This window comes from Notamacropus eugenii, chromosome 2 (genome assembly GCF_028372415.1).
Source record: "Notamacropus eugenii isolate mMacEug1 chromosome 2, mMacEug1.pri_v2, whole genome shotgun sequence".
NCBI lineage: Eukaryota > Metazoa > Chordata > Mammalia > Diprotodontia > Macropodidae > Notamacropus > Notamacropus eugenii.
In genome coordinates this window covers 214,646,038-214,668,522 of record NC_092873.1, presented here as the reverse complement: position 1 = coordinate 214,668,522, position 22,485 = coordinate 214,646,038, and the positions used below count along the sequence as shown (strand labels likewise).

The 22,485-nt window shown below is 39.7% G+C and overlaps 1 protein-coding gene across 6 annotated transcripts in view; it reads right to left on the bottom strand.

Annotated features, from left to right (window-relative positions):
• L3MBTL3 (L3MBTL histone methyl-lysine binding protein 3) overlaps positions 1 to 21,611 on the bottom strand; it is a 153,321-nt gene extending 131,710 nt beyond the window's left edge. Inside the window, exons 1-2 of one of the 6 annotated variants that reach the window (XM_072643302.1) lie at positions 21,462 to 21,611; positions 545 to 615 (exon numbers count right to left, since the gene is read on the bottom strand). The gene's annotated coding sequence lies outside the window, so the exon portion shown is untranslated. Of the gene's footprint in view, positions 1 to 544; positions 616 to 3,784; positions 3,923 to 18,614; positions 18,687 to 19,231; positions 19,289 to 19,511; positions 19,678 to 21,461 lie in introns of those variants that run through there. The other 5 variants (XM_072643303.1, XM_072643305.1, XM_072643304.1 and 2 more) reach the window with 5 other exon arrangements.
• Positions 21,612 to 22,485: the final 874 nt, after the last annotated feature.

The following is a 22,485-nucleotide window of genomic DNA, read 5'->3' as shown; positions in this document are numbered from 1 at the left end:
TGAATTTAACGAGCCCAGATTGACAACCAGATTTCTCAGTTATGTTTTTGTAAGCCCAGCAAGTAAACAGGACAGGAAACATGGTAAGTATAGAAGTTTGATGCTGACATTAATTATGGTGGCTGTGTGGACAATGAAAAGTAAAAACTCTCCCAATGAATTCTTTCACTGAACTGAACGAACAACCAGTTGATTATTTTGAGTTTCAGGAAGAAGGTCTGAGAAGATCAAAATAACAACAGTAACGTTAGCCCAGCAACCTCATTTCTCAAGAAAATGGCATAGAACTACTGTTACCTTGTATCCATGCATGCATACATAGATACATACATATAGACACATTTAGATACATTGTGTTCAGTCATGTCTGACTCTTCCCAACCCCATTTGTGGTTTTCTTGACAAAGATACTGGAGTGGTTTGCCATTTCCTTCTCAAGCTCATGTGACAGATGTGCCACCTAGCTGCCCATTATATGTATACATACACACATAATACTTAGGGTTTTGTTGTTTTTTATTATACAACAAGGAATAGCCCACACCTGTGCGCTGACTTCAGTTCTGCTGTTAGGACTGAGAGATGTCTTCAATATTCTTTCTTCTTTTTTTCTTCCTTTAGAGGAAGAAAATGTCCCATGTTAGATTTGTATTCTCCAATCCACTTACCATCCCAGATTTAAAATACAGAATTTGAGAAAATACTAGAATTCCCTTTTTGATGGATTTGCCCTCACGGCTTTAGGCAAGGCTTGGCCTTAAAGAACAGGGCCAAGCATGATGAACATTATTTATACTCCCTGCTGCCAAAGAAAATGTGGTTGATGGGCCACTTGAGCATGGCCCTTCTCAGATCCAATATGGCTAAAACTGACTGGGTATCCACACTAAGACGGACACCAATATGAGAAACCCCAGAACCAGAGTCATCAGGTTGCCTAAGAAGCAGAGAATCAGCTCAGAATCAGAAAAATGGAACAGGTCAAAGCTTCTGCTGCCATCAACATTGGAATCAGCCTAGGCCTGGGCAAGACAGAAACAGTCTCCAAAAAAAAAAAAAAAAATGTGAGAGCTTGGGGTGGAGGAGGGAGAAGGAAATTGGCCCACATGGAAATTATAAAATATCCAGTGAACAAAAATCCACTATAAAGCACTGCTTTTCGGCTGTGCAGTATTTTGCCTTACCCAAATATGTATTATCTAGAAAAATGCACTGATTTCCCATTAGCTAATGGCAAGCAGAGTGACTTCCTTCTAACAGCTAGTACAGTAACAGTAATTACACAATTTCTTCCAGTATAGGGGCTGAGGATAACCTGAATAGCCTTTTAGAGAAGTTTCAATGTGATGTTTATTTAATTTTTTTCTGGTCAGTTATTCAGTAAACAGCATGTTAGTCCCACTATTTTCTTTTGCAACTGAATAATAAAAGTTTTTTTTGAGAGAGGAAAAAATGTCAAGACATTATTTGCAATATAAATATTTTTCTTATTATATGTCAGATGTGATCATGTTGGATGTCATCATATACCTTTCTTCTTCTGTGTTAGCTGCTGCTTAAAACAGAATATAGTCAATTCTCCCTAGCAGCTGGGAGGGGAACAGCAAAGTTCAGGAATTTCACATATTACAATATATAAACACACATACAAGTCAACACACCTAGTGTGTATTCACTATACTAAGCAAAATGTTTAGGATTTGAGAAGTATTCATTTAGAATACTTGGGAGAACTAATAATCTACATACCTGTTCATAAACAACCATAAAAACATTTACACTAGTCAACTTCCAATGCCCTTTTCCCAAGTCTCAAATTGTTCTAAAATATTGTATGTATTTTGGAAGACTATAAGAAAGGGAAAGTTGAAGACAAATGCTACACAATACTTATAAGTAATGTTTATTACCTGGTTTTGCATCATATTAAGCTTAAGATGCATGCAGATTTAGTGGATAGGGAACAGCCATACAAGTCATGATGACTTGGGTTCAAGTCCTACTTCAGACATGCTCTGGCTCTATAACTCTAGATAGATTATTCAACTTCTCAGTGCCCCACACCACTCTCTCAAACTCTGAACTGAAGAACTATATGCCATCTGTAATGATATGTAGTAAGCTTTTCACTCAAAGCTCTCTATATAAAACAACGAAATTAAAATTATAGATGGTAACTAGTAGCCCATATATCTAAGATACCAGATTCAAAATTTGCATATTACTTTATCCTGAAGATCATGACTTTTTAAATTTTCTATAAAAATGGTAGCATGAAGAGTATTTTAGCATGTTTCCATCCCAGTAACACAATTTTAAAGGCTGTGGTTACTTTTCACCTTGGTTAAATATCATTGCTAAGTCTTGGAGCCACTGGCACACATTATGCATTTTTCTTCCATCTACTAATCAGGTACCACTGCCAACAGTCAATATTATTTTGGCAGAAGCTGTCTCTTCTGTGACATTACAAGTCCTTCCTCCTCAGTTTTCAGTTTTCCTCTTTCACAGGCAAAGAAGAAGAAGAGGAAGAGGAGGAAAAGAAGAACTAGGAAGAGGAAGAAGAAGAAGAGGAAGAAGGAGGAAGAGGAGGAGGAGGAATAGAAGACTTTACACTTCAACAAATAAGATTTCTGAAAGGTAACATTTTAAACACTGTGTGAAACCTTTTTGCTCTTCAACTAGTGTGTGCATAATCAACACTGGCAGTGATAAAACCAGTTTAATCTATTCAAAAACCTTGTTGCACAGTTATGTTTCATTCTGTGTAAGGGGCTCTGTTCCTCTAATTGAGGCAATTTCTAATTGATGCCACTATACTAAGTCACTGCTAGGAAGCTGCTAACCTAAAAGTGATATTTAACTCAACCACCATATGTAAAATTATCATCCTAGACTACAGAAAAGGAAAGACAATTCTGAAAGACTTAAGAACTCTAATCAACTAAATGTTCAACTAGGATTCTAGAGATCAGATGGAAAAGAATGCTTCCCACCTCATGACAATGAGATTGTGGACTAATATAAATAAAAAATGCATTTCTGGAAATGTTCAAAGTAGGAATTTATTTTGTATGACTATATTTATGTGATGGAGGGTTCTGTATTTCCTTCTTTCTCTTTTCCCCCCCATTGAGTGGAGGAAGTAGAAAGGGGAAGGGGGGAAAGAGTGCTTGATAATTGAAAAAAAAATTAAGGGAAAGAAAAGGGCCCCTTAATGCCTCTCTAGTCTAGAGAGCAGAAAAAGCTCTCTCTTTAAATAGACAAAACAGAGACTGTGCCCTTCCAATACATGACTCCTACCTTGGTGTTAAAAAAAAATCTCTAAATACAAGAAGATTGAAAAGGCAAACTAAGGCCTTCTCAATGTCTTCCCCAACAGGCAGGCAGAATAGAAAGAAAGCAAAAGCCACTTATGGCTGAGTCTATAACCAGATCTAGTATATGTGTCAGTCACTATGATGTCAAAATAGTCAAATGGCAAAAAAAGTCAATCATTTGTCATATCCACACAACACCAATTTCTGACTGAAATGATAAATTACAATTAGGTCTTCATGTTGGATGTCTACCCCCATGATACAGACATTAAAATACAGGACCATCTCTAATGCATCACCACTGACTACCTCAAATACCTTCTTGAAAATGATGAGATGAAGCACAATAGTTTCCCAGCTCTTCTCAAAGCTTAGCTTCTCCTGTTGCTACAAACCAAGTGAAGATGCATTAAGTATACTTCTAGTAGATACCACTTGCCAGGTAGCGTCTAACAAGTACTTACTGAGATCATTATTTTAGGTATTCTCTTCATCACTGCAGAAGCCCAAAATGCAGTAACTAAGATTTCCTGCAGAAAATCGAGGGAACATAATGCTCACTCACTAGTAACCACACTCCTTCCCAAAATCATTTCATCAATCTGAATATTCAATAAAAACAGAGAAGATAACAGAAGGGTGAGACAAAGGAAGAGGTCATAGTTAACCACTTGCCTGACCCCACACAATCTTCACTTAACAAATTCAGCAAATATACCTACTTTTGTCAAACAAATATGTTAATGAAGTAGTGACACAAAGTTTAGATAATGAAAGGTCACTGCCTTCACAGAACTTACAGTCAAAAAAGGGAATAATACAAAGAAGTTAATTCAGTATTTTTCTTGAACTATTAATTGTTCAATACAATTGAGTAGAGAGATGACAAACAAATAACAGAAATGCACAATGTATGCATAATACGACAGGAACTATAACCATAATTTGATTGATATACAGAACTTCCTTTACCAATGCAGATTTGCACCTGCTCTATAATTTATCATCTTAAGAGGGCTACCCCAGAGCACTGTAAGGAACAGTGACTTGCTCCATACCTTGAATTGCAATAGCTGTAGGTTTTTCTATTTCCTTTTCTTCCCTCCTCCAATTTGTACATAAGACACAGGACTTGAACCCAGGTCTTCCTGGTTCTTAGGCTTATTCTCTATCCACAACCACCATGCTGCCTCTCTCCAAGTGAATCACAAGGCACAGAAAAGAAGTATGTGAAGTCTAAAAGGAAAGGTCATCAAAAGGAGTCAACGTTTGAGTTGAGCATTCTACCACAGAGGTAGAAGAGGGCAAATGTGATCAAAGGACAGAAAGAGGCCCACTCAGAAGTACAGAGGGCATGAAAATGACTTTTATGAGGTTACACAGAAATGGTAAGAGGGGCTCTGTGGATAAGCAAGTTTTAACTTTACTTACAGGCAATAGGGAGCCACAAGACTTCTGAACAGATGTACAATATGACTGGATCAAGATCTCTAAAGATTATTTTGATAATGGAACAAAGAACAGATTGGAGGAGGGAAGAAAAAAAGGAGAAGCTATTGAAATTCAAGGCATATGGAAATAAGTGCCTGTAATCAAGTAAAAACATCAGGGATAAGAAGAGGAAAAAGAGAAGTCAAAGACACAGACTCTACAAGAATCGGGATATAAAAATTGTCTGAAGAATTCCCTCCGACAGTTACTAATTTGCTTTGACAGGTGGAATCAACAAGGTTTGGAAAATGATTAGATACAAGAAGTGAATAAGAAGGAAGATTTCAAAAATGGTAGACAATTGGGTGAATGGCAGAGCTATTCAAAGAAATGGTGATATCAGAAAGAGGAACAAATTTAAGCCCAAATTGGGTTTGGGGTATGAATTTGCGGCTCTGAGGAATAATAAGGTGGAGCCCAGAAAGTGACAGGAGATACAGATACAAATTTAGGAAGAGAAAGTAGGGTTGGGGATTTAGAGTTAGAAGTCACTTGCACAGAGATAGTAATCAAAACTATCGAAAAGAATAAGATAAGATAGAAGTTCAAGGACAGAATTTAGGGAACATCCACCTTAAGGAGTGAAAAAAAGGATAAGGCCTTAATAAAGACTCACAAAAAGAATGGTTATAAAAGCAGAAGATATGGTGTCTTTGAACCATGGGAAAAGGGTATGCTCCTGTATTTCTTTGTAGGAAGATCTGGTAAATAAAATGGTGATGTGCTCCTTGTTCTAAAACCTGGGTCTACCTTTCTGTCACACATTTGAAATCCTCAGCATGACAAGTATAATGAATATATCCTGTGCCTTGTTCAGTCATGTTTTCAGTCATGTCCCACTCTGTGACCCCATTGGGGTTTTTTTCGTAGAAATATTGGAGAGGTTTGCCATTTCCTTCTCCAGTTCATCTTACAGATAAGGCAACTAAAGCAAACAGAGTTAGGTGACTTATTCAGGGTCACACAACTAGTAAGTACGCGAGGCTGGATTTAAACTCAGGTTTTCCTGACTCCAGGCCCCATGCTCTATTCAGGCACCACATAGCTGTTCTAGCACATCCTGTGCCTAGCACAATTCAAGTCAATTTAACAAGCATTTATTAAGTAGGTACCATGTGTAAGAAACTGAGCTACAATCTTAGCATATAAAGATTTTTTTGAATGTTCCTGCCCTCAAGGAGATTAAATTTGACCAAAAGATACATAAGATGAACAAATAATAAATGCAAAGTAATTTAAGGAGTGAGGGGAAAAGGCGAATACTAACAACTTGGAGGACCAAGAAAAACTTCCCAGTGATGTTAACAATTGAGCTAGGGGTTCCAAGCAGAGAGACGGTTAAATAAAGCAGTCCAGGCATAGGGGACACTTCTATGAAGAGAAACAGAGAGAGGAAGTGGAATGTTGTTTAAGAGGTAAAGCAAGTAGGTCATTTTGGCTGGAACATAGAGTATGTGAGGGAGAGTAATGTATAAGATGGAGCCAGATTGTGAAGGGCTTTAAATGCTAAGAAGAACACTGTCCTAGCCCTTGGTACAGCACCTTGCACATAGTGGCCACTTTAAAAAATCTTCAGTGAACTGGATTAGATCCTGCTGTAAAGTAGATGTATCTCCAAAGGAAGTGGTAGAAAACGAACAAGAATATTTCTAAGCATGATCACAGTAAAGTTTCAACTGTGTAAAACCCTGAGAAGAAACAAAGGAGGAAGGGGAAACAGAATATAAGGAAATAATACCTAGCTTTTTTACAGTGCTTTAAGATTTACAAAACACTTTACATCACCTCATTTATCCTCACAACAACCCTGTGAGGTAGGTGCTATTATTATCCTGATTTTACAGAGGAGGAAAGTGAGGCAGAGAGTGCCTTGTCCAGGATCACACAGATAGTAAATGCCTGAAAATGAACTTGAACTCAGGTCTTCTTGAATGCAAGCATCGAACTTTATCCATGGGACCACCTAGCTGCTTCCAGAAAAGACAATTTCCATTTGAAATAGCTATAGCAGAGTCTACAATTTCAACCTGATTAAGCAAAACTAAACAACATCTATTAGCCAAATTTCTACATAACAACCAGTCTCTAAGTTACTTACTTCTCTGTGTAGCAAAAATATCACAATCACTGCCCCAGGAAACCCTTCTTACTACACAGCATCAGTAGGGAAGAACAAATTAAGAAAAATTAAAATCCAGACCTTCAGAACAGGTTTATTCAATAAAGACTTGTGTGTTTGTGTGAAGTCAAACTCAAAGCATCTTTCAGCAAACAGATATTGCTACAAAGTAAAAACTTCCTTTCAAATCAGGCATGACAGATGCCCGCTTTGATAGTGTGCTCACCCTGCCTGATAAGAACTCTGAGTTGCACACATACTAGAACAGTGAACAGTAGTATGGATACCTGAGATTTTGTTCTTGGAGCCCATCGCATCCATTCTAGTGAAGTCAGTAAAATCTAGATTTCAAAGTAAGTTTTGATGCCGAAATAGTAGCTTACTATAGAATCTGGTCATGTCTACTGTCTAGTGCTTATTTTGAGAAAAACCCCTTTTAAAAATATAGTCTTCCCATTTATTTTTGATTATTTACATGTTCTTTAAATGACTTCCTTCCACCTCTTTCACAGTCCCATGACAAGACTCTTCTGTTTATAATGCAGTAATGGTGCATTTGGCCTTTTTACTGTTGTTGCCAGGATGATTATATGCAAAGGATTAGCTACCAGAGGCACCAGTTCTTCATAAATCTCAACTTCCTGCCTTTCTGTGTGTTACCATAAGAAGGATAAAATTATTTGAGGCTGAAACCTAACCTACTTCCTCTCTAAAGGAGAGAGGTAGGGGGAGGTGGATAGGGGAACATTTAGAAAAACAAGAAAAGAAGCTAACCACCCACCCCCCCACCAAAAAAAATAAAGATTAGAGAGAACGCATAGAAATTAAAGTCAGAAACTATTTTCATTACAATGTAAAAAGACATGCTATATTTGATACACTCTACACTCACTGTTTATTTGATTTTAACTTAAATATACACTCTACAAGATAAGAAGATACCCTTAGGGTACCTACTATAATAAAAATTTTTATACTAGAAAAGATCAGTACCCAAACACAATCATTTTCTGAATTCTGAAAAAATAATGTGAAAGTGCCTACTTTGAAGGAAGAGGTGTATTTATGTTAAGAACATAATTTTTTTTTAAAAGTCATACACCATAAGACTAAAAATAAAGCTGCTCACACTCCACTAATTCATCTTAACATTTTCATAAATATATAAATAATAATGAGATTTAAACTAAAGAATTACTACTATACAGGATTCAGATCTGAGTAGTTTTTTTTCCCCATAGAAAAGTCATGTCTTCATATTTAACTCAGCCAGTCATTTCCAGATCATAAGGAAAATAATGCCATTTAGATTAACCACTTAGTTAAGATAACCAAAACAAGACCAATGAGGGGATCTGATCATACTGGTCATCTTAATGCCTAAATTATACTGACCATTTAGGGTTTCAATTCACTTCTCAGAGATTTGTCTATTTTAACAGACAGAGTGGGAGGGGCCGACACTCACCAAACAGATTTCTTACAACAGTTATAGTATCCTGGTATAATTTATTCTTGAAACTACTGCTTTATTCCAATAGTTATATAGAGCATGAAACTGTGGTCTTTCTAGTTGTTAAGATACTCCAGCTAGTGGAAAGCCAATTCCTTGTTATATACCCCAGACTTCAGGGAAGGCAGGCATTGAGATATTTAACAGAAAAGTATATGAACTTATCTCTTCAGTTTGGGATTATTCTAAGTCCATTACTGTTCTATAGGGTACTCTAGTAACATAAACTGATTTCCTAAGATCCCCTCCAGTTCTAAAGAGTCAAGGAATCTAAGTATTGGTGGTGTTACAATGTTTACTGTGGCTTGAAACCACTTCAAAGGGGTCAAATGAATTTCTTCACTTGTAACTGAATGACTATCCAGGGATACAAAGTTTTAATGACTTAATTGTCGCCTCTGCAGCTTCTAGGAACTTGGGAAGCTTTTCTTCAGTCATCCAAATGAGTTCTTAGCCATATTTCCAGAAATGCTGTCTTTCAATTCATTTCTGACTTTTTTCTTCCCAAAATTTCCTCTTTTTTTCTGTTTTCCCCCTTTTTTTGTCTTACCGTTTTTTATAGACTCAGGCCACCAACTGTGACTTTACCTTCCTGTTTCTTGAGAGTCAACTCCACTGTCTCATCAGATTTCCTCTATAAATAGCAACTGAAATCTCTGCCATAGAGTTGCAACGATACTCAAATCTATACCTGCAGATACTACTACTAGGTCTATATCCCAAAGACATCCCAAAAAGGGGGAAAAGACCTATTTATACAGCTCTTTTTTGTGTGTTGACTAAGAATTGAAAATTAAAGGGATGCCCATCAATTGGGGAATGGCTAAACGTGGTATATGATTTTAATAGAATATTGTTGTGCTGTGAGAAATGACAGACAGGATAATTTCAGAAAAATCTGTAGACTTACATGAACTGATGCACAGGGAACTGAAAAGAACCAGGAGAACATTGTACACATTAGCAGTAATATTGTCAAATGAACAATTGTAAATAACTTAACTATTCTCAGCAATACAATGATCCAAGATAATCCCAAAAGGCTGAAGATGAAGTACAGTTTCTGCCTTCAAAGGAAAAACTGATTATTGATTAAATATAGACTAAAACATTCTATTTGCACTTTCTTTAACTTTTTTCTTATTTAAGTCTTCTTGTACAAAATGACTAATATGGAAATGTTTTACATAACTGCACATATATAACCTATCTTACTGCTTACTCTTTGGGAGGGGACGGAAGGGAAAGAGGGATAGAACTCAAAACTTTAAAAATGTAAAAAAAATTTAAAGAAAAAAAGAAATTATAGAAGGAAAAAATCTATACTTGCAGAATGCTCAACAACAAGCTAGTATTCATTATGTCTGATGGGTGGTCTGATGATCACTGTAAAGCAGAGCATGTGTCACCTGCACCACTCATTTTTCACTTCAGACTCTGGCTTGTATGGTTATCTCTTAAAGTACATGGCTTTGTTTTCTCTCTCTACTTGAAGGCAAGGGACTTAAGAGACTCCATATTCCAAATGCCCACCAACCAAGGACATTAACTTGCATATAATAGGAATTCAAATAAAAATATGCTGAGCAAAACCTGACAAGTTCAAATGCACCTAAGATTCAGTAAATGTTTCTTTCCTGACCCATCTTGTAAATTAAAATGGTCATGCCATATGGAGATGTTTTTCTCCAGTTCTGGTTTTCCCTCAGCACCACTCCCTACTCCCTCAGACTGATTTCACTCACTGACTTCATGCTTAACATTGGCTAGAATAGATAAAATCCTCTTCCTAATCTGTCATCATCTATTCAGCCCTGTTTGCATTATCAGTAGAACAAGTGTAGCCTCAATACAATAAAGAGCCATTTTGAAGACATGACCCGAAGGTAAGAAAGCTCTTTATAAAATACATCTTTCTCCCCCTTCATTCAACTCCTGAAGACTTGCAATTCTTTCTTATCACACTATGCCTGTGAAAAAAAGAATCACGTTTTTGTCTTAACTCTAAAAAAAGGAATTCTTTACCCATAACAGAATGATCCAGATTCTTTCCAAAGCAGAAATCCCTCCCTAAGAAGAGGTCAGCAAAGTCAGAACTATACCCTATCCAGATCATCATCTTCTGAACATGTCACTGGTCACAAAGTACACTGGAAATGAGACTGTGGGTGGATGAGTTCAAATCAATTACCATCATGGAAAAATTAAATAGGCATACTCCATTAGATGAGCATCATAATATTCCTGACGTAGAGCAAAACATGAAAGAAAGTGATGGTGCATTAAAATGTACCCCGCATGACCTCAAAAAAGTTAATGTATGGTGTTCTGTGGAAAAAGCTACTTTGAGGATCGGATTTTGAATGTGGCTTTGCAACTTACTACAAGTCACTTCAGCTCTTTAGATCTCAGTTTCCTCATTTGTAAGAGGAAAAAGTTGAACTAGATCAGTGGGATCAAACTCAAATAGAAACAGATCCCTATGACTGAGAAAATCATAAATTAACATTATCTTCATTGTACTGTGTTACTTATTTTGTTAAACATTTCCCAATTACATTATAATCTGGTTCAGGTCACACTCAGGAGTTTTGTGGGCCCCTAATTTGACACCTTGAGACTGGGTGAAATCTAAGGTACTTCTAGCTCTGACAGTCTTTGATCTATGATTTTTCTAGGAGAGTCTGGTTTATGAGCTCCCAACGAAGGTTCAGGCCTTATCTCTTTCCCCTTATACTTTGGAACTGTTACACTGTCATCACGGTTGTAATAGGGTATTAAAGGGTTCTTATAAACTACTTGAAAGGCAATGTGGCTTAGCAGATAAAGGAATAGCCCTACATTCAGGAAGACGAGAGTTCAAGACCATCCTCTGAGCTATATAAACCATTTGACTCTGGGAAGTCAAACCCCTCAGTGTCTCTAGGAAATTTCTTAATAATATTTACATAACTATATGTGTAGATATATATAAATATATATGCATATAAATGCATATATATATATATATAAACACATACACATATGCACACATTTGTTTTTGGCAGATAGAATTATTAGCCCCATTTTACAGATGATGAAGTTAAGGTTTAGAAGGTTAAAAGACTGGCCATAAGATCTAATTCTGCACTGGTATTTAAACTCAGATGTTCCTGACTCCTAAGATTATCAAGTTGAAGATCTCTACACCAAGACTTCCTACACCAACCAGAAAGAAATAGTGTCTGGATCAAATAATAAAAGGAAATTCCTTTAAGGCAGAAACTTCTACATGGAGTAGGCACTACATAAAAGCTGGTTAACTAACTTGCAGATATATAACTCATTCAACACTGAGTAAATTTTTAGCACTGAAGGTCCAAAAAGGTACCTGTTCTACCCCACATAAAATGCAACTATTTATAAACCAACCATCTTAGCTATCTGTTAGCTAAAAAAAAAATTTTGGTTAAGATTTTGACTATGTAGCAACTTCATCAGAGGTTATAAAAGTAATCAAAGAAAAAGTAAAACTCAAAACTGTCAAAATTTAACTTTGTAAAGCTGGGTATAGACAAGGATTGAAAATTATGAATAATAGAGCGTATCATAAGAGAAAAGAATACTAGATTTATATATAATCTGAGGACCCCAATTAGAATCCAGACCTTAGCTAAAGTTCCAGGAGACTGAGTGGTTCAAGGTGGGAGAAAAAAAACCATCTAACCAAGAGGTAGGACACCCAAGTTCTATTTCCAGCCCTAACCCTGGGGTTCTGTTACCACAGTCAGTCACTCACTCCATCTGAGCCTCATCTTCCTTGCCTATAAAATAAGGGGGCTTAACTCATCTGTCAAGGTATCTTACAACTATAACATTCCATTATTCTAGTCACCTAATTTTTATCCTGATTTTCCTTAGCAAATTCCTATAACTCCAATATTAATTACTGTCTCATCACTCAAGTTCTCCTATAAACAACCATCAGCCTATCACTTTTGCAACTAAAATTAAAACTGTTCCAAATTTGGAGCATTTGTTTGTTATTTACTACTGTCACTTAAGTATTGAATTATTGCTACCCAACCCAGCGCTCGCTTGCTCTCTCTCTCTCTCTCTCTCTGTCTCTCTCTCTCTCTCTGTCTCTCTGTCTCTGTCTCTCTGTCTCTCTGTCTCTCTGTCTCTCTCTCTCTCTCTCTCTCTCTCTCTCTCTCTCTCTCTCTCTCTCTCCCTCTCCCTCTCCCTCTCCCTCTCCCTCTCCCTCTCTCATACACACACACACATGTACACACACACACACACACAGGTGTATACATTAGAAGTGTATAAAAATGTGACCTTTGCCCTATGTAAAAGACAAAGAGAAGTCAATATAACAGAGGTCTTTCTGAAAACCAAAAGCCACATACTCTTTTACAAAAGAGCAATCCTGTTCTAGTATTTTGAAAAGTCAACACATAACACCCCTTAAAATATCATCTAGGAATTAATTTCAACAAACCACCATGACTTAACATGCAACATACCGTACTCTTTATGCATAAAGAAAATATAGTGTTAGTCTGCAATGTTTTCATATATTTATTTTCCCCATGCTGTCTATGCTGAACTGTAGACAAGGTTAATATCTGTAAGAGTAGGGAACAAATCTGTTCAATATGTTGAGTACAGTTTTGAAGACAGCTCCACAATTTGATAGCTATAGTAAATACTTTTCTGTTAATATTACTTTCTTGATTATTTATAACTTACAGTTTTTAGACCTTATATACATGTGTTATAATGCTGCCACTCAATCTGAACTAATCCTGATCATGAAAGCCTGAGAAATAAAAACAAAAAGATGAAGTGGAAGAAAATGAGAAAGATAAGGTATATAAAAGATTTATAAACACTGGAAATTCTATAGGAGCAGAAGTAATCTTACTGTAAATTATCTAAAATTAATTTCTTCCCTATTCTCCACAGCATGTGGTACACAAACATGTTAGTGTCCTGCACACAGTAGGCACTTAATATTTCTTGACAAAGAAGGAAACAACAGAATATCAACTGATTGACATACTATACCCATGTCACCAATTACTTGCCACTAATCTCACATGTCTTTTACCTAGAAAAAAAAACCCTAGAGAAGAGATGGGTTACAACAAAAACCTTATGGGACTACCGCTAAAACTGAATTATCTCTGCCATAGAAAAGCTGGCACATAATACACAGGAAAGTTGCTATAACTTTATTACACTATGGAGTGGTTTGAGGCAGATTATCTTGAACCTCAACCAAGGGGGGTTTAGTTACCCAAAGGACCTCATTATAAACTTCCCTCTGTTCCCAAAGAGCAGTTATAGGGAGGATGCAGTGTAAGATCTTTCAGGGTACTGCTATTATGCAAATTTAAAATATTTCATTCCAGTTCCCCAGTACTTAAGAATAAAACAATCTAACTCCAGTAATGAATATGTGCAACTGAAATGCTAGTTAAGAACCTGCCATCCAGAAAAGAATCAAGGATAAACTTAAGGGCTATTTAAAACTGTCATTTCAAGCCCTCCTTAGGCAAATGGGGGAGCAGGTAAGGGGGAAGAGATACCTGCAAACCACCACCTAAAATCCCCAGGACATGCTCTCCTAGTTCAGAATTTTCATCCTTGATCCTGAAAAGCAAACATATATTCTCAAAGTACACCAGCTCTTTTTCTTCATCCAATGTTTTGTTTTGTGACCAGGCAAAGGAAAGTCTTGTCACTTACTTATATAACTCATAACGCTGATGTTATGGCAAGAAAGCAAACAAACAAAAGAATTATAAAGGGTGCTACTGCATAAAGTTCTAATCTATTATCTCATTGGGATTTGTTAGTGACCCTGGGTTCTTCAAAAACTGTTTCAGAGGAACACAAGCTCTAAGTCAGCTTTCCAAAGGCCAACCTAGCTAAGTACAGAGAGATTCATCACCAGTAAGCTGGCCATGTGGTGACAAATTCTTTGGCTATGGCAAATGATGCAACAAAGAAAAATACAAAATGGACTTAGTCGCATGTGGCCCTGTTCTTTTGCAGTGACAATGCCAGATGGACAGAAAAAGGGACAGGAGATGATAAGAATCAGAGTTTTTAGATCCTTCTTAATCTTTAATGCTACCTTTGGCATTCTAACTGTGAGATCACTGTCCAATTACCAATAGTTCAGTAATGGACCCACTACTGGGAGAACTAACTATACTAATCATGACACTTTGCTAAAAATGAAATCAGCAGAAAAAAAAGGACAGAAGAGCTAAGTGGAAAGATAGCTTACAGTTTTTTTTTTCTTGAAAGCAAATTAAAGAGTTGTGAGTATTGGTTTTTGTCATGCCCCCAAAGACAACAAGAAACATCATTGCATGGGATATTTAATCAGCCCCAAATGCATTGCTCATTATAAATATGTGCAAAAAGACCACCTGAAGACAGTGCTGATTAAGTCTGTGTATCTATGGGATGAAGAGGTAGGGAAATTCTTCGATGAACTTGATAATATCCTCCAAAGGAAATAAACATATACTTTGGCACTTAAATGACTTCAATAAAAAGGTGGAAATAGCTAAGAACAGTGAAAAATGTTAGAAAATATGAATCAGTGGTAAGGATGCAAAAGACCAAAGACCTGTAGACTACACAAAAGTCTCATTGCTATACATATGAATACTTTGTTTAATGAAAATAACAGTAAGTACCAGATAGACATGATAAGCATCAAATTACATAACAGAAGATAAAATTGATTATATTTCAACAAACAAGAAATGCCTCATTACTGATGTGGGGTTCATTTTTTTTAATCATCTGTATACCAATTAGAGCACTAACTTACTAAAGTGAAAATTAAAATTAGTACAAAACTAAAAATAATGAGAAAAAGATATGGCATGATATTATAACTCTATCCTGAACTATTTAAACCAGTAACTTATGATGCAATGGGAGATAGATAGAAGAAAGACTATCATAGACTCAGACTATAACAATAGCATACAGAACTTCAATCCATATGAACCAACTTCCATAAGAGAAGAGCTTAAAAGTACTTTCACCTTAATTAGAAAACATCTGATGTATTTTCCAAAAAAAAAAAAAATTATATATGGTAGTTAAAGTCAACACCAGAATGGAGTATAAATGTCTTTTTAAAATCTTTTGAAAGATGCGGGCTGCTTATGAGTGGTATCACTACAGAGAAACAACAGAGGAAAAAGCTAATTTAAGAAACCTTGGTGAGAAACCTAACTAAAAATAAATCACCTCACTTTATGTAAGGTTGAAAATGGGAGAACCACAATTGGAGAAAAATGGAAAAAATATGCAAATATTTTTATAACATATACACATGTATGTATATATATGTATATGCACATACGTATATATGGGTATATATGTATGTGTGTATGTATATATGTGTGTGCATAACATATATAAAACCAACTAGGGCTACAGAGTCCTTAACATTTGAACTCTAACATCACAATCCCAATTGAACTTATGGAAGAGATAGAAATGGCACCAAAGAGAACAAAGATGGGAAAAACAGCTAGTTTAGACAATATAAAAAAATCCATGATTGAGGTGACACAATTGTGGGGATACTAAGAAATGTATTCAGGAGATACCAAGACAGGGAAGATATCCAAGACTTGAGGGAAAATTTTCTTCAGACCTATTAATATCAAAATAAGGCAACCAAGAATATCAGCAAATACCAAACTATATTACTACTTCCTAATACACATAAAATTTTTATGAAAATCATCTAAGAAAGAGAGAGAGAGAGAGAGAGAGAGAGAGAGAACACATTTTCAATGAAGGCATTAGTAAAGAATAGGCAGGCCTTTACAAGCAATATTCCAGAGGTTCCATCTTTACCAAATAACTAACTGAAAGGAGTATCAAATGCAAGGCCCCATTTTTTATTTTCTTGCTATCAAAGAAGCATTTGATTCCATATAGCAAAATATGGCCTTAAAGGTTCTCTTCCAACAAGGTTATGATTCATTCAAACATCAAAATTACTCAACATCCCTTAAAAGATTTATCAACACTGATAGCCTTCTTTGACAATCATATGATCACAAATAAAACAGGGAGATATATGATAGCCAGAGGTTCACTAATGTCATAGAAAAGATTCAGTTCAGGGTCCCAGCTAAAGAGGATTTCCTATGGATAATGAGCTCCTGAAAGTACTCCTATTGGCAGATGATAGTTGCCTGAAGCCCCAAAATATTTTCAGTGTGCTGGAAGAAATCCACAACCACCCAAAAGAGTTTGAACCATCTACACAGGAAAAACTAAATGGATAAAAGATTAGTATTGTCCACACTTTATTACAGGTAGTTAGATAGACAACCTATAAAACTTGTCCGTGTGTGTGTATATGTGTGTGTGTGTATTTTATATATATATGCAAAGTTACCTTTCATGACCCCAAATTTCTGCCAGAAACAAAGGTCCATCTTTTTAATACCAATATGCTATCAGTGTTATTACATGACTGTGGAGTCATGAAAGACTCACAATTGCCAAAGAATCAAAAATGAATATCGCTCAAAAGCACAATACAGAGGAACAATAGTGGGTGTGAGCAAGGTACAACACAGAACAAATTAGTAACCTAAAAGAACTGAAGGATGTCCCCAAAGAAATGTATGATCAAAAAATTTTCTAGTGACACAGCCAAAACAAGAATATGAGTAAATAGCCTTTGTTAGACTCTGTTATCTTCCACATGTCAGGAGAAGGCAAAAAAAAAAAATCTGTCCCCATCATATTTCAAAGTCTCACAGTAGGAGAAATAGACTCAGAGGAGGCCATGGACAAAAGTCACACAGGACAGGCAAGCATGGATGGTTTATGATCTGCATCCACGGTACCACCCATACTGATGAAATCACAGGTCTATTTGGGTATCAGAAGAACAGAAGACTTCCTTCCACAATTTCTGCATTGGAAACCTAGGTTCTGAAGTGATGCCAGTTGAATACAAAATAGATCTGTGAATTGATTCACAAACTGCAATCCATTTGTGTCTGCCCGTCCTTGTTCACATTTTCCCAAAAGTTAAGGGATAGGGAGAGGTCCACCAAATTTACTTGAGGCTTTCCTTGATTTCTCCTGATATTTTGACGGTACCAACAGAGCATTCTCATTGTCCACCTGTTATTCCTTTCCACATGACTAGCCTACATTCTCTTTGTGTAATACAATTCCTTTGATGAGATACTTTATAACTTGTTTAAAACTAAAGTGGTTTGGGATGAAATAAAGTAACTTTAAATTGTCCTAAACAATAGCTACACACAAAAAGTTACCTTTTAAAAACCTTTAAAAGTCTAACAAGTCGTATGTTGGCCACCTAAAGAAAAAGATGAAAGCCATTCCCTACACTAGGTATCTAAATCTGTCAGGTTTTAAATCTAATAAGTCTCAAAAAAAAAAAATCCATTCAGTTCATGAAGGTGGGAGGGGGAAGCAGAAGGAACTGCTATATAATTACTGTCTTTCCATATATTTCAGGATTTTTTAAAATTATAAAAATTTTTTTCAACATAAATTTGATTTCTTTCAAACTGATGATTTCTAAGAATCATAAAAAGTTATAACCACTAGAGAATTTAGAAATCAAACCCTCTCCTTTTTTTCAGAGAAAGCAGCTGAGATCACTCTAAGTATATTAGGGACTAAAACAAAACATCATCATCAAAGGCACTTTTAAGTCAAACTGCTGTTCCATTTTTAATGTCTCCAAAATATAAATACCCCTTGTATCTTGACAAAATTTACTTCCAATTAAGTATTTAGCCATAAAACTCAAAATAGTGCTATGGGTGTTGGAGACTGTGACTCAAAACACAGCGTGGCTCACAATAACTATAAATACTTGTTGCTCATCCAGCGACCTTTGGATCTCAAGAAAAGGCACAGACCTCTGGGTTCTAATCGTACCTTCATTCCTCTATGATTTAGCAAGTTCACCGTTCTTAGGCACCCAGCATTCCATATCCCCTCTTGGACCCTGGTGGAGGATCCCTAATTACTTCCAGGTCTAAATAGATACTTTCCTCCAAGAGAAGGCCAGACTTTGCTTTTTCCCTTCCGAACTTAAAGACGCGACTTTAACCACTAGAGGTCTCCCCTTGGCCAGTTTTGCACGTACGCTATTTTTGCTGCACTTGAAACTTTCCCGAGAAATGCTCTCTTCTCCTCGACTCAGCCAGTGTTTTTTTCTTTCCTGAAAAACTTGCGCAAAAATCCACGCGACCGAGGTTCATCCATAACCAGGTCCCCGGCTTTACCGGATCCAAAACAGACGGCATCACCCACGATGCTCCTTAAAGAAACTGACCAACCTGCAAACCCAAACGACGCGGGTTGTCACAACCCCCCACCCCCAGCCCACCCACCCCCGAGTTCTTTCTTCTCGAGCGAATTTCACATCTGTGATCTGACTTGTCTGCTGAACTTGGGGAACAATTAGAAATCCATTTCCGCCTTGGTCGCGGCGCACTTTCCTTTCTCTCTTAATCAATTTTTCTGTCTTTTTTTTTTTTTTTGAAAAGGGGAAAAAAAAACAAGGCGGTAAAGGGAGGGATAGATCCTGAGCTGGGGGAAGGGAAGGGAAGGGAAGGGAAGGAAGGGCCGGGGTGTTCAATGCGCCTGAGGAAGTTGCATAAGGATAGAGGCTCCGTTTTTTTTTTCGGGTGCTCTTCTCCAACAAAGTCGGCGGCGAGTCGGGGAGCGGGAAGGGAGGAGAGAGACGCCGGCATATTTTACCTCTATCTGCCCGGGGCCGAGGCCCGCCCGGTTCAGACCCGGCCCGCCGAGAAAGAGCAGACGGACTCCCAGACACCCCCACCTCTCCAAGGGGAAGGCGGAAAAGAAACCGCCCTCTTTTTAAACTTTCTCTCACGGTCTAACCGTGGGTCGGGCTCAGGCCAAAATAGAAAAAAAAAATCATAGGGACTTTCTTTTAAAATCAGTACGGGTAATAAAAGTTTTGCAAACGCTCGAAGTTGGTGCCCCCCCCGCGGCGCACCCTTTCCCCTTCCCTCACCTCGTGGGGATGGGGTGCGCAGCGGACGGCCTCGGCTTCGGAGCTTCCCGATCTACATCACCCCCCCACCTCCGCATCCCCCGGGCCGGCCTCGACTTCCCCGCCCCCCATCCCTTGGCTCCCGCCAGCCGCCGGGCGGGCGGCCGGCCCAGCCCCCCTCAGCCCTGGGCGCCCGGGCGGCTGCACCCGCACGCGCGGCAGGCGCCGGAGGCGCAGGCTAGACTTTGCCTCTACCTCCCTCAGTACACACACACAATCATACACACACACACACACACACACACACACACCAGACCCCTTTTCCCTTCCCCCAAATCGGGGCGTAAACAAGTTGGGGAGAAGCAACCGCCCCCCCCCTACCCGCCGCGGCTGCACACTCACTCACACTCACACACACACCCGCGCCCGCACCCGGCCGAGTGCAGGGAGCCGGCGGCGGCGGCGGCAACCCAGACCTAGTCGGTCCTCCAGCAGCCCCCTCCACCTTCCCCTTCCTCCCGACCCCCCCCTCCCCGAAACGGGACCCGCAGGCGCCTCCCGCCCGCGAGCACTTTCCTGCCTCTGGCAGAAATAAACCGGTGTGTGTAAGTATGTGTGTGTGTGTGTGTGTGTGTGTGTGTGTGTATGTGTGTGTGAGGGAGGGAGGGAAGGAGGGGGGGTATTTTTGTGCAACTTTCCCAAAATGGCGGAAATTGGAGCTGATCTATATTAAATTCTCACACACTCCGTAGGAAAGGAGGAGGAGGAGGAGAGAAGAAGAAAATGCAAACTCCCCCCCCCCTTCCTTTTCCTTTTCCTCCTCCTCCTCCTCCTCTTCCCTGCTCCCCTCTCCCTCCTCCGTGTGTGCGCGAGCGAGTGTGTGTGTGAGTGCGTGTGCGCGCCGTGGGTCGGAGAGGCCTTTCCGCCGCGCACACACCGAGCACACCCTGGGGGAGACGCGCCTGCACATTCAACCAGTCTAGGCTCCGCAGCCCGAGTCGGGACAAAGTCCCCCGGCCTCTTTTTTCCCACTGCCTCGAGCTCCCGGACTTGTCCTGCCCGCTCGCTCGCTCGCTCGCTCGCTCTCCCCTCCCGTGCGCTCGCTCGGCACAAAGGCCACTCCGGGGGGAGCGGAGGGGAGAGGACGGGGGCCGAGGACCGAGAGTCGGGGCCGGAGCGGGGGCAGGGGAGATCGGCACAGGAAGACCTGCCTCCCCTCCCGTCCTCCCCCCCTCGCCTCGTCACCCTTCCCCACCCTCGGCCACCCTCTAACCCCCCCCTCCCCGCCCGCTCGCCGCCTCCCCCCTCCCCAGGCTGCGGCTCCGCTGCACCCACACATGCACGCACCCGGGGCCGGCGACACCGCGCTCCCCACCCTCCCCTCCCCCTCCCCGCAGCGACCCCGCGCTCGGTGTCAACCAAGGAACCAAAGTGACCATCTCCGGGGGGTGGGGGGCGCGCGGGGGAGGGGGCACCCCCACGCATCCCGGAGCCTGTGCGCCTGGCGAGAGCCTTGAGGCGTCCGAGCTGAGCCCCGGCTCCCCTCCTCGCAGCCCCCCACACCCTCCTCCGTGTGCACGCCAAAGGAAAAAAAAATACAAGTCTCTCCTCCTTCCCCCCCCCCATTTTTTTCCTTTCTCTTTTCTCTCTCTTTTGTTCCTCTTTCACACTCTCACACTCTACTTCGGAGGGGGATGCCCAGGGACGCCCCTCTCCAGCCATTTCCGAGTCACTTGCCCACTTTTTCCCCGGGATTAAGTTTGCTCCTCTTTCCCAGAGGCGGAGAGAAGTGGGGGAAAAGCCCCTTCTGTCCTTTTCCCCTCCCCTGATCGTTTCACAAGAGGAGGGTGCGCTTCCTTCCTTCTATAGGTCTCTGAACTTTCATCTTCACCCAGAAAAATAAATGAATGGCTTTGGCACGTACAAATCTTCGGATTAATTAGAGATTAGATCAGATCAACCGCTTCTTACCCCCAAATTTTCTCTTTTTTTTTCTCCGTCTCACGAGTAGTCCTGACAAATGGTCCAGGGCTGTGGGCGCAGTGCGCATGTGCGCGTAGAGTCAGGGCTGGGGAGAGGGGAAACTGCGCTGCTGCTGCTAAGGCTGCTGCTGCTGCTGCTGCTGCCGCCGCCGCCGCCGCCGCCGCCGCTGCTGCTGCTAAGGCTGCCGCCGCCGCCTCCGCTGCTGCTGCCGCTGCCGCCGCCGCAGCCGCCGCTGCTGCTGGGGAGTCTCATTCTTGCTTCCCTCTTACTGCTGCTTCGCCTTCGCGGCTGGAAAGCAGCGTTTAAAGCCTGTTAGCAAATGCGGCGACCAGCAGATACTATGTTTCAGGTGCATCTTTTCTATAGCCTTGACAAACGACTCAGAGCCGTCAAGGCACAGTAAAAGCACAGATACACAAACACACATAGACACACACACACACACAAAATGGGAATGAGTGGCCAGGTTTTAGGTTTCTTTGTTTATTTTTTTTTATTTTACTTTTCTTAAAGCCGTGTTCATGGCCGCTAATCTTCTCTGTGCTTATTAAAATGTATGCATTCGGCCATTAAAGATTTTTTTTTTTACCAAGGCATCTCTCACACAAAGCCTAGAGAAGTAGCGGTACTTGCCACAGGTAGAGAAAACAATAAGAAATAAAGTTTCACTTCTTGGAGTGATAAAGGTTTAGAGTCTTTAGGACTCAAACTGTATGTAAAAAAATGTGACTGAAACTTAAGGGTTCTTAAGGTTATATGGCCTATCATTGAAAATGTGAAACGTTCAGGTCTAGGTCACAACTTAGAAACCAGTGATTTCAGTATATGACAATGAAACACACAGAAATTACACATTATTGAAAGCTTTAATTACTTCACCTAACTATAAAGTGACCGTGAAGTCCTAGGACTGAGAACTGTACACCTTTGTTAACACGTCAAAGCTGGAGGGGGTTCCTATTGCGTTCAGATATTGACCATTTTTCACTATGGGCAACATGCCTCCATTTAG